The following is a 15,686-nucleotide window of genomic DNA, read 5'->3' as shown; positions in this document are numbered from 1 at the left end:
GCAATTAGGCGCATGTCCCGCCCACTGGGTCTGATCAACCAATGAGAGCTTGTTCTGATGATGTAATGCTCATAACTTGAGTAGGATAACTATCCCGAAAATTAAAGCTATTCACTTGTATTTGTATGTAGAGTTTGCATGGGGTCAGGAAGGAATTTTCCCCCAGGGAAGATTGGCAGAGGCCTTGGGGTTTTTTTTCCTTCCTCTGCAGCGTGGGGCATGGGTCACTTGCTGGAGGATTCTCTGCACCTTGAAGTCTTTAAACCACGATTTGAGGACTTCAAATAGCTCAGACATAAGTTAGGGGGTTGTTACAGGAGTTGGTGGGTGAGATTCTATGGCCTCCGTTGTGCAGGTCAGATGAGACTATCATAATGGTCCCTTCTGACCTTAAAGTCTATGATTCTATGAGTTTTATATATGTATCTTAATGATTGTGTGTGTGTGTGTGTATATATATATATATATATCAAAAAAACACACACAATTAAATGTATTTTTGTGTATATATTTTAGGATGGAATTAAAAAGGAGACATTTACGGTAAATGAGTTAAAGATTTTTTTCCTGCGAGTGAGAAATGAAAAAAACAGATAGATGTTAGGTTAATAAACATGTTTAATAAGGCACATGAACATACCTGATTTTTTTAATCCATAAATTAAAGTAGCAGGTTCTCAACCTTTGCTACAGCATGATTCCTTTTCCATACTAGTACCCACCCCTGCCAACTGAGAATCTCTCCCTGGGATTTAGCTTGGATCCTCCTCCCATTTAGCCCCACGAGAAGAGCTGGCTATCATGGCCTCCCGACTGAGAACCCTTTGAGTTAAATAGAGTTTTGCCTTCTTGAGCCACCAACTGTTTGGAAATCCAAGATCAATTAGTTACTTGCAATTGCAAGGCCAGATCCTCAGCTGGCATAAACTGGAGTAGCTCTGAGTTCAGTGGAGCAATGCTGATTTACACCAGCTGAGATATGGCTCACAGTTCCCAGGAAGTTTGGAAATAAAGAGGATTGGATTTCAGTAAGAATTTGGAAATTCCTCCATGACAAAGTGCCTTCTACTTGGGGGACGAGTTATGCATTGATTTGTACAGAGGACTTTATGTAATGCGCTTATGTAAACATTTATTGCATTCATTTAGGACAGTCCGGAAAGAGTGGAGAGGAATCCCCGAAACTCTGTAAGCCTTACAAACTCCGAGGGAGTGGGGGAGAGTGGAGGTCTTAATTGGAAGGGGTTGGGTTGCTGGGACAGAGGATTAGTTCATTTGTCCTGACACTATTCCTGCTCTAAGCAATAGACAACATGTCACATGAGAGTTGATTTTATAGCACACGGGCTAAGACCACAAGTGTATTTACCAGACCCTTTGGAGAAACAGGGTGAAGACTAGAATACATTGCATACGGCAAAGTGTTTCTATCCACAGTGTCATTGCAAAGGGTAAGCTGCTCTTGATTAGAGTGAATCAACTCAAATGCCATTAAAATTTGCCAGATAAGCAAAGCTATCGCTTGTGGATGGGCTGGGGGCACTTTGCTTCGGAGTCCTGAAGGCATCAGTCCAGACATAGTCCTCCTTCATCTGCCTTCTCTTTGTTCTGGGTCAGTCCAAATATACACAAGGACAAAAGGCTCAATTACCCTCTTCCTAACAGCAGTGGAGCTGCATTGGTGGGTGTGTCCAAGCAGAGCATGTGGCCAGTTGATTTCAGTCCCAACCCATACTCTTTGCCCTCTTCTCGGTTATGGGGGAAGGTATGGAAGTTTCGTAGACTGCCTCCAGACTTAATTCCGAGGATTTCCACCCTGCAGGACAAATGTCCTGCTTTATATTCCTCGCCCAGCTGGATTTTCTGGGGATGGGTGCTGGTAGCCTGCAGGGTGGTTTTTGATCCTCATTTTCATAAACATTTGTTGGCTCCTTCATCATGGACACACAGGAGACCTAGGAGCAAAACATCACAATAATAGCCATCTGCCATAAAGTACCCAGGCTCTGCAGGGTGCAACATGTGAGGCATCCCAGCTTTTCTCTTTGGAAAGGCCCCGGCAATAGGTGGATATAAATAATAATATAGAGGGAAATCTTGCGGGGAGAGCTTAGAGCGAGTTGTATGTTATTGGCTCTGAATTACCCTTAAGCGAACCACCAGGGAGGACTCTGCATAGTCACTAACTCGGGGGGCCATTCCTCAATGTAGCGTGCACACATTTGCAACATATTAGAAAGTGCCAATAAGAATTCTTACTTTCGGAAGCTTTGGAATGGTCTGTTCATATCTGCATTCTTCAAGCACCTCTTGACCCTGCTTGGCCTGAATGAATAAACAAAATGTCACAGACAGATAATACCCATAACAATTTACCTACATCCACATAAGGAGCGATGGGGAATTCTAATATGGTTTGTTGTGGAAAAAACTTCAGAACTCCGGACACACCTTGGCTAGGTCATTATTCTAAAAAAAGATACTCTGCACTTCTTTAGCATCTTTCATCCGAGGATTTCAAAGTCCTTTACAAACAGGAGGCACAAGAAAGTGCCCAAGATCACACTGGGAGTGTAAGCAGAGTCAGGATGGGCTCCACCCTGACATCTGGTGGTGAGGTGTGGCAAGTTGTGGAAAAGAACTTCAGGGGCTGATCTCATTTGCATAGGCACACCCACCCCGCCTAGAATGAGGCCATAACTGCCCAAATGGTCACTTTGGCTGTTGTGGGATCCCCAGTGTCTCTGTTATTGGGGCGGGAAGAATAAATTGTTATTACCCTGATTATGGGAACTGTGCTTGGAACTGTACTTGGCCTTTTGTTATGATGGAGGGACTCACCATCAACTGAGTAGCACTCGCTAGGCAAGGAACCTGGGTTCCAAAACTCTGTGAATTGAGAGAGACTTGAGACAGGTATTAGTACCTGGTGGTGTGGGCCCCTTTGTGAGGGCCTGAAGCACCAATTGCACCTCTGTCTCTCTCCACTGTGGAATGTCAGAGCTAATTTTGGGTCTATTAAGAGTCTTGCTACAGGTACTGTGCTGCATTCACTTTGGCCTTATGGTGCACCAGCACTAAGGCTCCCACTACTATGAGCTGAAATCACTGAGCACTGTGTCAAGTAGTGGGGAGCTGGAAGAACTAGAGTGCAGTGGTGCTGTTCGTGGATAGGCTGGCGGAGTGTTCGTGAGACGGCGAGCTGAGCGGAGCCGGTCGTCGTAGAGCGGAGCCGTTCGTGAGACAGCAGTGTGTTCATGAGACGGCAAGCTGAGCAGAGCTGTTCGTGAGACGGCGAGCTGTGCAGAGCGGAGCCGGTCGTGGTGGAGCAGAGCCGTTCGTGAGACAGCGTAGCAGAGCAGAGCCCTGTGCGGCAGTCAGCTTCAGGACACGTAAGGTGCTCCTTACCTCTTTCCCCCACACACAGGCACATTTTAGCCAGACTGGGGAGTAACACTCTGCAGATGAACTTTTGAACTCTGGGGCTGGACTTTTTGGACTTTGGGTGATTGTGGATTGCTGGACTCAAGAGACGTTTGGGTTCTGGGACTCAAGAACCCGAGGGAAAGGATGTGGCCCAATTTTCTGGGGTGGGTCTTTGCTCATGGTTAATGAACACTAGTTGTGGTGTTTCCCCAATTTAATGCTGATGCTGTTTACCTCATGTTATTAAAGATTCTCTACTACACCGAGACTCTGTGCTTGCGAGAGGGGAAGTATTGCCTCTTTGAGGCGCCCAGGGGGTGTGTAAGATTTTCCCAGGTCACTGGGTGGGGGCTCGAGCCAGTTTTGCATTTGCTTAGATGAGAGGGAACCCCTGTGTACTGAACCCGGCCCGTGCTGCTATCAACTTGGCCTGGCAGAAGGGTTACAGGAGCTAGGAACCCAAGAGTTCTGGTTCCTAGGCCCCCGCTCTTACAATCAGACAACAAGCCTTCACACTGAGCTTGCATAAATGAACCTGAGGGCAGACTGTGGTTTACAGAATCTTTTGTTAGTGGTGATACATGAGCCAGAAACCAGGTGGATACAAATCTTTTTTTTAAAATCAAAATAATCAGATTTTTCTTCATTTTGTTATTCAAATTATAAGAAGTTTTCCTTTTAAAAAAAATAAACCTGCTTAAAATGAAAATCTGAACGTAATACAAAATATTTTAAGGCCTAAACATGTTATACTCTTTTAAAACATTTAAATAATAAACAAATATGCTGAATCTATGCACCTCCATCATAAACTTTGAGTTAAACTCTGCTTTTCTACATAAAGAAAGAATCAGGGGAAAAACATTAACAGCACAGCAGGTCATGTACTGTATTAAGGGCTTGTTTTGTTTAACAAAAATAAATGTTATATGCTGTTTTGTATGATTAATTAAATTCCAGTTACCATTCTAATGCAGCTTGACACAACTCATCAGCAAAATGTTAATTATTTAGTAAATAAGCAAGATATCATTCACCACTTTCAAACATACTAAAAAATGTTCAAATACTTCATAACACTGAAAATATTAAGCTATATAACTGCTTAAATTCATGTATCTAGTGTGACAGGGTTGTGCTAGATGCTATAGGAGAGTAATACAAGGCAGATATATTAGCCCCAGGCTAAGTAGGTCCCTTTTCCCTGGGTAAGGTAACAGGGAAGGTAATCAGGAACCTTCTGGAGACAAGACAGACAGACTGATTAGAACACCTGCAGCCAGTCAAGAAGCTGCTAGAATCAATTAAGGCAGGCTAATTAGGGCACCTGGGTTTTAAAAAGGAGCTCACTTCAGTTTGTGATGTGCATTTGAGGAGCTGGGAGCACGAGGCACTAGGAGCTGAGAGTGAGAATGCGGACTGTTGGAGGACTGAGGTGTACAAGCATTATCAGACACCAGGAGGAAGGTCCTATGGTGAGGATAAAGAAGGTATTGAGAGGAGGCCATGGGGAAGTAGCCCAGGGAGTTATAGCTGTCGCACAGCTGTTCCAGGAGGCACTCTAGACAGCTGCATTCCACAGGGCCCTGGGCTGGAACCCGGAGTAGAGCGCGGGCCTGGGTTCCCCCCAAATCCTCTCAACTCCTGGTCAGACACAGGAGAAGTCGACCTGGACTGTGAATTCAGAAAAATGGCCAAGCTGAGGGCTGCCATGAAGCTCCAAGGCGAGCAAATCCGCCAATAAGCGCGAGACCCACCAAGGTAGAGCAGGAACTTTGTCACACTAGTTATAGTGTAGCAAAAAGATGTACCAAACCTAGCCTCTATTTATAAATCAACATGCTTTAACGGTTATATCAGCCAATGAGAATGTACCTTTCTTTAGAAAATAACTGAAGTACAAAGGGAAATCGATGATTTAAATCTGGGTTTTTTCCACTTGGTGATGTAAATCATGATTTAAATCAATTCACCCTGGCCAGAAAGAACCCCTGCTTGACATTGAGATCTCAAGCTGAGTTTTCAGAAGCTGTCCGGTTAGAAGTCCCATTTTTCACTTGTAAGAGGAGCATATATGATTTTAAGGCACTGAGGCAAACTTCACATTTGTGCTTTTGAGCGTTTCAGGATGACTTTTTAGAGAGTCCCTTTTCAGCTCAGACCTGCACTTAGAGCATACAGTTAAAGAAGTGGGTGCTTTGTGTTTCTAAAATATACTATGGGTTTGATTCTGCTTTGCACCTTACAGAGAGTCATCTGAGTGTAAAGAGCTACCATTCTGAACAGGCAGCCTCTTAGCACAGATGTCAACACAGTGGAGAGACAGGCCCAACCCATTCAAGAACTGAAGTCCTGATCTTGCAAGCTCATCCAGGCAGGTTGACACCTGTGAGGCCCCGATGCCTGACAATAGGCGATGTGCACGGATTGCCTGTAGCTGCCCCCATTGGTGTGACACAGATTCATCTTAATAAAGGAAAACCCCAAATTTGCACATTTATATTGACAATTAAATCTCATGTTAAAATTAGGGCTGTTGATTAATCTCAGTTAACTCATACGATTAATTCAAAAAAATTAAGCATGATTAATCGTAGTTTTAATCACACTGTTAAACAATAGAATACCAATTGAAATTTATTAAATATTTTGGATGTTTTTCTACATTTTTCATAAATATTGTATTCTGTGTTGTAAATGAAATCAAAGTGCATATTTTTATTACAAATATTTGCACTGTAAAAATGATAAACAAAAGAAATAGTGCGTTTCAATTCACCTCATACAAAAACTGTAGTGCAATCTGTTTATCATGAAAGTGCAACTTACAAATATAGATTTTTTTGTTACATAACTGCACTCAAAAACAAAACAATGTAAAACTTCAGAGCCTACAAGTCCACTCAGTCCTACTTCTTGTTCAGCTAATCGCTAAGACACACAAATTTGTTTACATTTATAGGAGATAATGCTGCCCTCTTCTTATTTAAGTCATCAGAAAGTGAGAACATGCATTTGCATGGCACTTTTGTAGCCAGCATTGCAACGTATTTATGTGCCAGATATGCTAAACATTCATATGCCCCTTCATGCTTCGGCCACCATTCCAGAGGACCTGCATCCATGCTGATGATGCTCGTTAAAAAAATGTGCTTATTAAATTTGTGACTGAACTCCTTGGGGGAGAATTGTATGTCCCCTGCTCTGTTTTACCCGCATTCTGCCATATATTTCATGTTAAAAGAAAAGGAGTACTTGTGGCACCTTAGAGACTAACCAATTTATTTGAGCATAAGCTTTCGTGAGCTACAGCTCACTTCATCGGATGCATACTGTGGAAACTGCAGAAGACATTATATACACAGAGACCATGAAACAATACCTTCTCCCACCCCACACTCCTGCTGGTAATAGCTTATCTAAAGTGATCACTCTCCTTACAATGTGTATGATAATCAAGTTGGGAGAAGGTATTGTTTCATGGTCTCTGTGTATATAATGTCTTCTGCAGTTTCCACAGTATGCATCCGATGAAGTGAGCTGTAGCTCACGAAAGCTTATGCTCAAATAAATTGGTTAGTCTCTAAGGTGCCACAAGTACTCCTTTTCTTTTTGCGAATACAGACTAACACGGCTGTTACTCTGAAACCTGTCATATTTCATGTTGTAGCAGTCTTGGATGATGACCTAGCACATCTTCATTTTAAGAACACTATCACTGCAGATTTGACAAAACGCAAAGGTGGTACCAATATGAGATTTCTAAAGATAGCTACAGCACTCGACCCAAGGTTTAAGAATCTGAAATGCCTTCCAAAATCTGAGAGGGACGAGGTGTGAACATGCTTTCAGAAGTCTTAAAAGAGCAACACTCCCATGCAGAAACTACAGAACCCAAACCACCAAAAAAGAAAATCAACCTTCTGCTGGTGGCATCTGACTCAGATAATGAAAATGAACATGTGTCTGTCTGCACTGCATGGATGCATGTCCCTTGAATGCTGGTTGAAGCATGAAGGGACATATGAATCTTTAGCGCATTTGGCATGTGAATATCTTGCAACGACAGCTACAACGGTGGCATGAGAATGCCTGTTCCCACTTTCAGTTGACATTGTAAACAAGAAGCAGGCAGCATTATCTCCTGCAACTTGTTTGTCTGGGCAATTGGCTGAACCAGAAGTAGGACTGAGTGGACTTGCAGGCTCTAAAATTTTACATTGTTTTATTTTTGAATGCAGTTTTTTGTACATAATTCTACATTTGTAAGTTCAGCTTTCATGATAAAGATATTGCACTACATTAATTGTATTAGGTGAATTGAAAAATACTATTTCTTTTGGTTTTTTACAAATACAAGTGCAAATACTTGTAATCAAAAATAAATATAAAATTAGCACTGTACACGTTTGTATTTTGTGTTGTAATTGAAATCAATATATTTGAAAATGTAGAAAACATCAAAAATATTTAAATAAATGGTATTCTATTATTGTTTAACAGTGTGATTAATCGCAATTAATTTTTTTAATCCCTTGACAGCCCTAAATCTAAACTAGCAACAGCCATCAGAAAGTATAGCTCTTGGTAAGATTGTAGGTGCCCTCTCTCAGGCAGCAGGAAATCAAGGTTTGTGTTGATATTAGATGTGGTTGGAAAATGGAGTTTTGGGGGTTTCTTGTTGAAAATTTCAATTTTGCAGCAAAAATTCAAAACATTTTAATTCTAAAAGTGCTGCAACGGTATCTCATGGGATTTGTAGTTTGGCTGCCTCATGACCGCATTCTCCTCTAGGGACTGGCCTCCCTGGTTGTACTACATCTCCCATGAAGCACCAGGGTCTCCCCTCTTGGAAAAAGTGTTGGATCATATTAAAGAAGTTCTGTATTAAAATCACAAATGAGTTTGATTCCCCAGAGTTTAAATTCCAGGGTATTACTAATTAAGAGGTCTCTTGGTTTTTGGTACTGTTTCTCTCCCTCTGTGTGTGAAACTTGCAAGCTGCTAACTGTGTTAATACATTCTAAGACAGAGTCTGTTCTCAAAGCAATTCACAGAGAGAGAGACTCAAAACAATACTCTAACAACAGAAACAGCACCCAGAAACTCCCCGCCCTTTTGTTGTATTAACAATTGTGATTAAAATAGAGATAGAGGATGTATGTGGATGGATGCTTGGTGTGGATAACAATGATCAGGGAGGTGCCAGCCTAAGAATCCAGTGTCCATCGGCTGAAGAAGGCATCAAGTGGAAATAACCAGAGGACCCCCCCCGGAGGGCAAACTGGAATCCACCCAACAGCCTCAAAAATGGGAGAACCAAAGAACAAGATAACATCTTGGAGCCGTCAGGAATGTGCTATCTGCTGATTGATTCAGCAACAGCATGATGAAGCAATTCCCATAGACTGGCATAGGAAGAAATTCCTATAAAAATAGACTCTAAAAAGTGAGAACTTTGGGGTCTGATTCTGCAAACCAACCTCCAGGAGCATCAGATGAGCATCTGACAAGGCCCTGCTCCCTCCTCTTGTCCAGGCCACCCGGCCAGTGGCTTGGCATGAGCAACTCTAAGGCTGGTAACTGTGATAACAACCTTGCAGAACCTGTGTGTGTGTGTGTTTGTATGAATGAACATGTGAATAAATATGAGATTGGATGGAATGTTATAACTATAACTAACTGCTTACTATGATTCTTTCTGTATTCACAATAAATGTGGTATTTTGCCTTTTTCCCTTTAATAAGATCCTGCTGGTTTTTATTTTATTGGTATAACAAAAGGAAGTGTTGCATCATGGCAGTCCCTGATTATGGTGCATCATCGGAGATGTAGTCCAGCTGGGGAGCCTGGTCCATAGAGGAGAATGGAAAATGAGGTAACCAAACCACAATTCCCATGAGGCACCACAGCAGCATTCCTAAATCAAAATATTTCAAGTTTGGGGCATATTTTTCTTTTCAAAGCAGATACTTTCTGCAGAAAAAATAATAATTTAATGAAAAACTCAATTTTCCACTGAAAGACTGTTTCAATGGAAAAATTGTGACCAATCCTAGTTAATATCTCATCCTCTCCCTCACCTCAAGCCTTTCCCTCCTGGATTTTCACCATCAACACATCCTTTTGTAACCCCTAAGGAGATTACCTAGATTGCTGGGGCTCTGTCTGCTGGCAGCTAAGGAAGAGGCACACTGTCCCTGGTAGGGATGGGGAGCCAAGGCAAACTCAGAGTCTGCCTGGCAACCAATAGGGAGTGAGATGCCCCAGGGAGTTCAAGAAAGGGGAGAAGCCATTTTTGAGTCAGTCTGGAGCCAGCCAGGGCAAGGGCAGGACTGGCTGTGTGGGGGCTGGTGAATCCCAGGCCTGCATGCAGGGTTCCGCCTGAGAACTGGCCTCTAGGGACCTGAAAGCAAGATCCCGCAGCTGGGCTTTTCCTTCTCCACTGATGATTCCCAGTTTGTAGAGTTTTGCTGGGAAACTTCCCCAGCCAGGCTGAGTTCACCCTCCAACTCCCTAGGTGAGACCAGTGACCACATGGTCAGCTCTGCTCTGGCTGGTAGTCCAGGGCTGCTGCCGTGTGTGTGTGTGTGGACACTGGGCTAGGAGATTAGTTTGGATTTTAGTACAGTTGTGTCATCTTCACCCCTTTGTGGTGAGGGGAAAATCCTGGGACCGAAGCAGCCAGATTCCTGCCTGAAGAGGATCCCTGCCAGCAGAGATCAGCCCCTCTGCAGTGACTGAAGAGTCCAGAGTTATCTCTGAACCTGAGGATCATTCATGGAGTTTGTGAGTGCACCATCTTTTAGTCAGTCAGTCAGGGAATTTGTTTCGGGGACCCCTTACTCCCTGAGCTGTGTCCTCAAGCCAGGGAGTAAGGGTTTGGGGATTTTATAACTTGCTGCATATTAAACCTGTGGACAGATTTACCACCTTCTCCCACTTGTGAGTCCTTTGGGCTGTACTGAACCCAGTCAGCCACACTGCTAAACCACTGCAGAGAAGAATGTTGTGATCATAGGTCATCAAGGGCCCCAACAAAGTACGCGTACCAACAGGCCCTTTAAATGCCCGCCGGAGCCCCACCGCCGCTACCCCAGGGCTTCGGCAGCAGGGCTCAGGAGGGGATTTAAAGGGCCCTGGAGCTCTGGGACCCTTTAAATCCCGGCCACTGCCGCTACCCCAGGGCTCGGGCAGCAGGGCTCAGGCAGGGATTTAAAGGGCTCTGGGGCAGTAGCGGCAGCTGAAACTCAGGGGCCCTTTAAATCCCGGCCTGAGCCCTGCTGCCCAAGCCCTGAGGTAGCGGCGGCGGGGCTCTGGCGGGGATTTAAAGGGCACCGGAGCTCCAGCTGCTGCTACTGCCCTGGGGCCCTTTAAATCCCCACCAGAGCCCCACCGCCACTACTCCAGGGCTTGGGCAGCAGGGCTCAGGCTGGGATTTAAAGGGCCCCGGGACAGTAGCAGCGGCTGGAGCTCCGGGGCCCTTTAAATCCCCGCCGCAGCCCTGCTGCTGCTACCCCAGGGCTTTAAATTGCCCTCTCGGAAAGCGAGTCCTGGTACGGCGCACCGGCTCTTACCGGTACACCATACCGGGGCGTACCGGTTTACTTTCACCTCTGCTAATGAGGATCTTAGGAATAATGGTAGCATGACAAATGGGTATGAGGATATGATGGTAGATATTACCATATCTGAGGTAGAAGCGAAACTCGAACAGCTTAATGGGACTAAATCGGGGGGCCCAGATAATCTTCATCCAAGAATATTAAAGGAATTGGCACATGAAATTGCAAGCCCATTAGCAAGAATTTTTAATGACTCTGTAAACTCAGGGGTTGTACCATATGACTGGAGAATTGCTAACATAGTTCCTATTTTTAAGAAAGGGAAAAAAAGTGATCCAGGTAACTACAGGCCTGTTAGTTTGACATCTGTAGTATGCAAGGTCTTGGAAGAAATTTTGAAGGAGAAAGTAGTTAAGGACATTGAGGTCAATGGTAAATGGGACAAAATACAACTTGGTTTTACAAAAGGTAGATCATGCCAAATCAACCTGATCTTCTTTGAGAAAGTAATGGATTTTTTAGACAAAGGAAACCCAGTGGATCTAATTTACCTAGATTTCAGTAAGGCATTTGATACGGTGCCACATGGGGAATTATTAGTTAAATTGGAAAAGATGGGGATCAATATGAAAATTTAAAGGTGGATAAAGAATTGGTTACAAGGGAGACAACAGCGGGTCATACTGAAAGGTGAACTGTCAGACTGGAGGGAGGTTACCAGTGGAGTTCCTCAAGGATCGGTTTTGGGACCAATCTTATTTAATCTTTATTACTGACCTCAGCACAAAAAGTGGGAGTGTGCTAATAAAGTCTGCGGATGATACAAAGCTGGGAGGTATTGCCAATTTAGAGAAGGACCGGGATATCATACAAGAGGATCTGGATGACCTTGTAAACTGGAGTAATAGTAATAGGATGAAATTTAATAGTAAGAAGTGTAAGGTCATGCATTTAGGGATTAATAACAAGAATTTTAGTTATAAGCTGGGGACCCATCAGTTAGAAGTAACGGAGGAGGAGAAGGACCTTGGAGTATTGGTTGACCACAGTATCACTATGAGCCGCCAATGTGATATGGCTGTGAAAAAAGCTAATGCAGTCTTGGGATGCATCAGGCGAGGTATTTCCAGTAGAGATAAGGAGGTGTTAGTACCGTTATACAAGGCACTGGTGAGACCTCATCTGGAATACTGTGTGCAGTTCTGGTCTCCTATGTTTAAGAAGGATGAATTCAAACTGGAACAGGTACAGAGAAGGGCTACTAGGATGATCCAAGGAATGGAAAACCTGTCTTATGAAGGAGCATGGCTTGTTTAGCCTAACCAAAAGAAGGTTGAGGGGAGATATATAAATATATATATATTTATATATATAAATATATCAGAGGGATAAATACCAGAGAGGGAGAGGAATTATTTAAGCTCAGTACCAATGTGGACACAAGAACAAATGGATATAAACTGGCCATCGGGAAGTTTAGACTTGAAATTAGACGAAGGTTTCTAACCATCAGAGGAGTGAAGTTCTGGAATAGCCTTCCAAGGGAAGCAGTGGGGGCAAAAGACCTATCTGGCTCCAAGATTAAACTTGATAAGTTTATGGAGGAGATGGTATGATGGGATAACATGATTTTGGCAATTAATTGATCTTTATCTATTCATGGTAAATAGGCCCAACGGCCTGTGATGGGATGTTAGATGGGGTGGGATCTGAATTACTACGGAGAATTCTTTCCTGGGTGTCTGGCTGGTGAATCTTGCCCACATGCTCAGGGTTCAGCTGATGGCCATATTAGGGGTTGGGAAGGAATTTTCCTCCAGGGCAGATTGGAAGAGGCCCTGTGGGTTTTTCGCCTTCCTATGCAGCATGGGGCACGGGTCACTTGCTGGAGGACTCTCTGCACCTTGAAGTCTTTAAACCATGATTTGAGGACTTCAATAGCTCAGACATAGGTGAGAGGTTTATTGCAGGAGTGGGTGGGTGAGATTCTGTGGCCTGCATTGTGCAGGAGGTCAGACTAGATGATCATAATGGTCCCTTCTGACCTTAATATCTATGAGTCTATGAGCAAGGGGGGTGGAGGCACCCACAAATAAATTCATAGGAAAAAAAGAAAGAAGATACACTCTGCTGAGTGGATGGCGGGATCCAAAAGAACCCAGACCTGTCCATCAAAGCCTGTAAGCAGATTGGCATTAAAGAAGGTAACAGGGTGGAGAGGGGGTGCTACACTTTAAATGTGAAGTGGCCCCAAGCCATTAATCTGAGTTCCAACTTTTCCATGAGTTATGGGGTGTTTGGATCTTCTAGGGTGGGAGCACATGGCCAGCAGAGACACTTGGATCTGAATCCGACTTTCCCCAAAGCTCAGTGGAGTTTTGAACCAGGATTCCAATGTGAGCTCATTGCCATTTGAAATGTTACAAAGCCAATAGCAATGCCATACAGTCACCTTATTACAGCTGCAGCGTGTCCTTTGTCGAATGCAGGTCACAGCCAGTATGATTCCGAGGACTAGGGCCACAATGCTGGGTATCCCTGATGCTAGTCCAAACACCAAGGGATTGACCTAGCTCATGAAGAAAGAGTGCAAGGTCAAACACACACACAGTGTCATCCTCTCCTTCCATAAGGGAAATGGTGGATTCTCCATGTCTTAGTGTCTTCAGATCCAGACTAGGTGCTTTCCTGGAAGATGTGTTAGCTACACAAGTTATTGGGCTCAATCCAGGAGTAACAGTGTGAAATTTAATGGCCTGGGATTAGGGTGGCCACTGACATTCCCAGAACACAGGACAACATCCCGTTAGCTGTCCCCACACCTGCTGGCGTGACCATGTCACGTGGAGGATGCTATTTTGCAGAGCCTGCCGTGCTGCCAGCATGACTTCACACACAGCATGTGCAAGGTCACTCCAGGGGAGGAGGACCAGAGCTGTGCACTCTGCCAAATGGCACCCTCCATGCATGATACTGGACTCAACCACGTCCAGTTTTATATCCATACTGGACAGGGGACAAACCATACAACAGGACTGGCCGTCTTAAAACCAGATGAATGACCTGTCGACCTGTGATATACTGGAGATCAGAGTAGATGATCTAACCGTCTCATCTGGCCTTAAATCTATGAATTATTGAGGGCAAGTTGTCAGTATACACGCATGCCTAAATCTCACTGCTGAGTTCCCAGAGCTCAGGTCCTGGCCCTGTTTATAGAAGAACTGACAATAAAAGAATACCACCACTTTTCTCTTTTATAGCACTTTTCATCTTTAGCTCGCTAAGCATTTTACAAAGGAAATCAATATCATCATCCCTCTGTACAGTGTAACTGACACCAGGGGCCCCCTCTCTGCACTGAGATTCTTGGGGGCTGACCCCACCATAGGCGCCAACTTCTCATGGTGCCGGTGGGTGCTCGTGCCCCCCCCGCCCTGACTCCACCCCTTCCCCGCCCCCATTCCAACCCTTTCCCCAAAGTCCCCGCCCCAATTCCACCCCCTCCCTGCCCCTATTGGACCCCTCCCCAAATCGCCGCCCCAGCCCCCGCCTCCTCCCCTGAGCACGCCGCATTCCCCATCCCTCCCAAGCACTGGGAGCTAGGGGGAAAATGCAGGCATGCGGCATGCTCAGGGGAGGAGGTGAAGGTGAGCTGGGGTGGGGCAAGGAGCTGCCGGTGGGTGCAGAGCACCCACCAATTTTTCCCCATGGGTGCTCCAGCCCCAGAGCACCCATGGAGTCGGCACCTAATGACCCCACTGCAAAATTGGGACCCAGCATAGCCCAGGGGGCATTCACCATTAGCTACAAGTGAACGTGGCATATTCCTTTCAGTTGAAACTACGCCACAATGAGCAAAATGCTGAAACCCCAGGGTTTTTTTTAACTGCACTGTCTCTTTAAATCTGGAACTCTGTGCCCAGGTGGCGTTTGATCAGGTTAGCTCTGGGGAGCAGGAAGCTCAGAGCTATTTCTGCATGGAGCTGCTCCTCCTAGATTTTTGCAGGTACTGTAAACTGACTCCTCTGGTCAAATGCCATTGTTATTCTAATGCATAAAGATACTACAAAGCTTCAATATTAAAGGCCACATTCTGCTTTCAGTGGTCTTGGATTTGCACTGGAGAAATCAGTGGCATTCTGAGTTTACACTGATTGAGCACAGCATTTGCCTTTTAGCATAGAAGTGAACTCTACAAATTCTGGCTTGATTAACTGGATGAATGTTTCCTAGCCTGAGTAAATGGCTGTAGGTATAAACAGAAGCACATGTTTGCAACCCAGGGAATCAAACTGTCTTTTAAAAAAAACAATGAGGAATCTGCTGGCACCTTAAAGATTAACAGATTTATTTGGGCATAAGCTTTCGGGGGTAAAAAACCCCACTTCTTCAAATGCATTTTTTTAACCACGAAAGCTTATGCCCAAATAAATCTGTTAGTCTTTAAGGTGCCACCAAACTCCTTGTTGTTTTTGTGGATACTGACTAACATGGCTACCCCTCTGATACTTGGTAAACTGTCTTTTAGTGGCCTGAAAAGTGATTGTTGCACAAAACATGGTAGAGACACATTTCATTTGGTTTAGAACTGCAGTTTTCTAGCATTTCTTAGACTTGGTTGCAAGGCTAAATTGTGAATTTCTACACCGCAATTAAACAGTTCTTTAGCCCAAGCCCTGCAAACCCAAGTC

At 44.4% G+C, this 15,686-nt stretch overlaps 1 long non-coding RNA gene across 1 annotated transcript; it reads right to left on the bottom strand.

Annotated features, from left to right (window-relative positions):
* Nucleotides 1–647: 647 nt before the first annotated feature.
* Nucleotides 648–13,710, bottom strand: LOC140915303 (uncharacterized). The gene is made up of 3 exons (XR_012160127.1): nucleotides 13,445–13,710; nucleotides 2,260–2,325; nucleotides 648–1,955 (listed from the first exon to the last, which is right to left on the bottom strand). It is a non-coding gene; the product is annotated as an uncharacterized lncRNA (long non-coding RNA).
* Nucleotides 13,711–15,686: the final 1,976 nt, after the last annotated feature.

The sequence above is a fragment of the Lepidochelys kempii genome, chromosome 7 (assembly GCF_965140265.1).
Source record: "Lepidochelys kempii isolate rLepKem1 chromosome 7, rLepKem1.hap2, whole genome shotgun sequence".
Classification (NCBI taxonomy): Eukaryota; Metazoa; Chordata; order Testudines; family Cheloniidae; genus Lepidochelys; species Lepidochelys kempii.
This window is presented reverse-complemented; position numbering and strand designations above follow the sequence as displayed.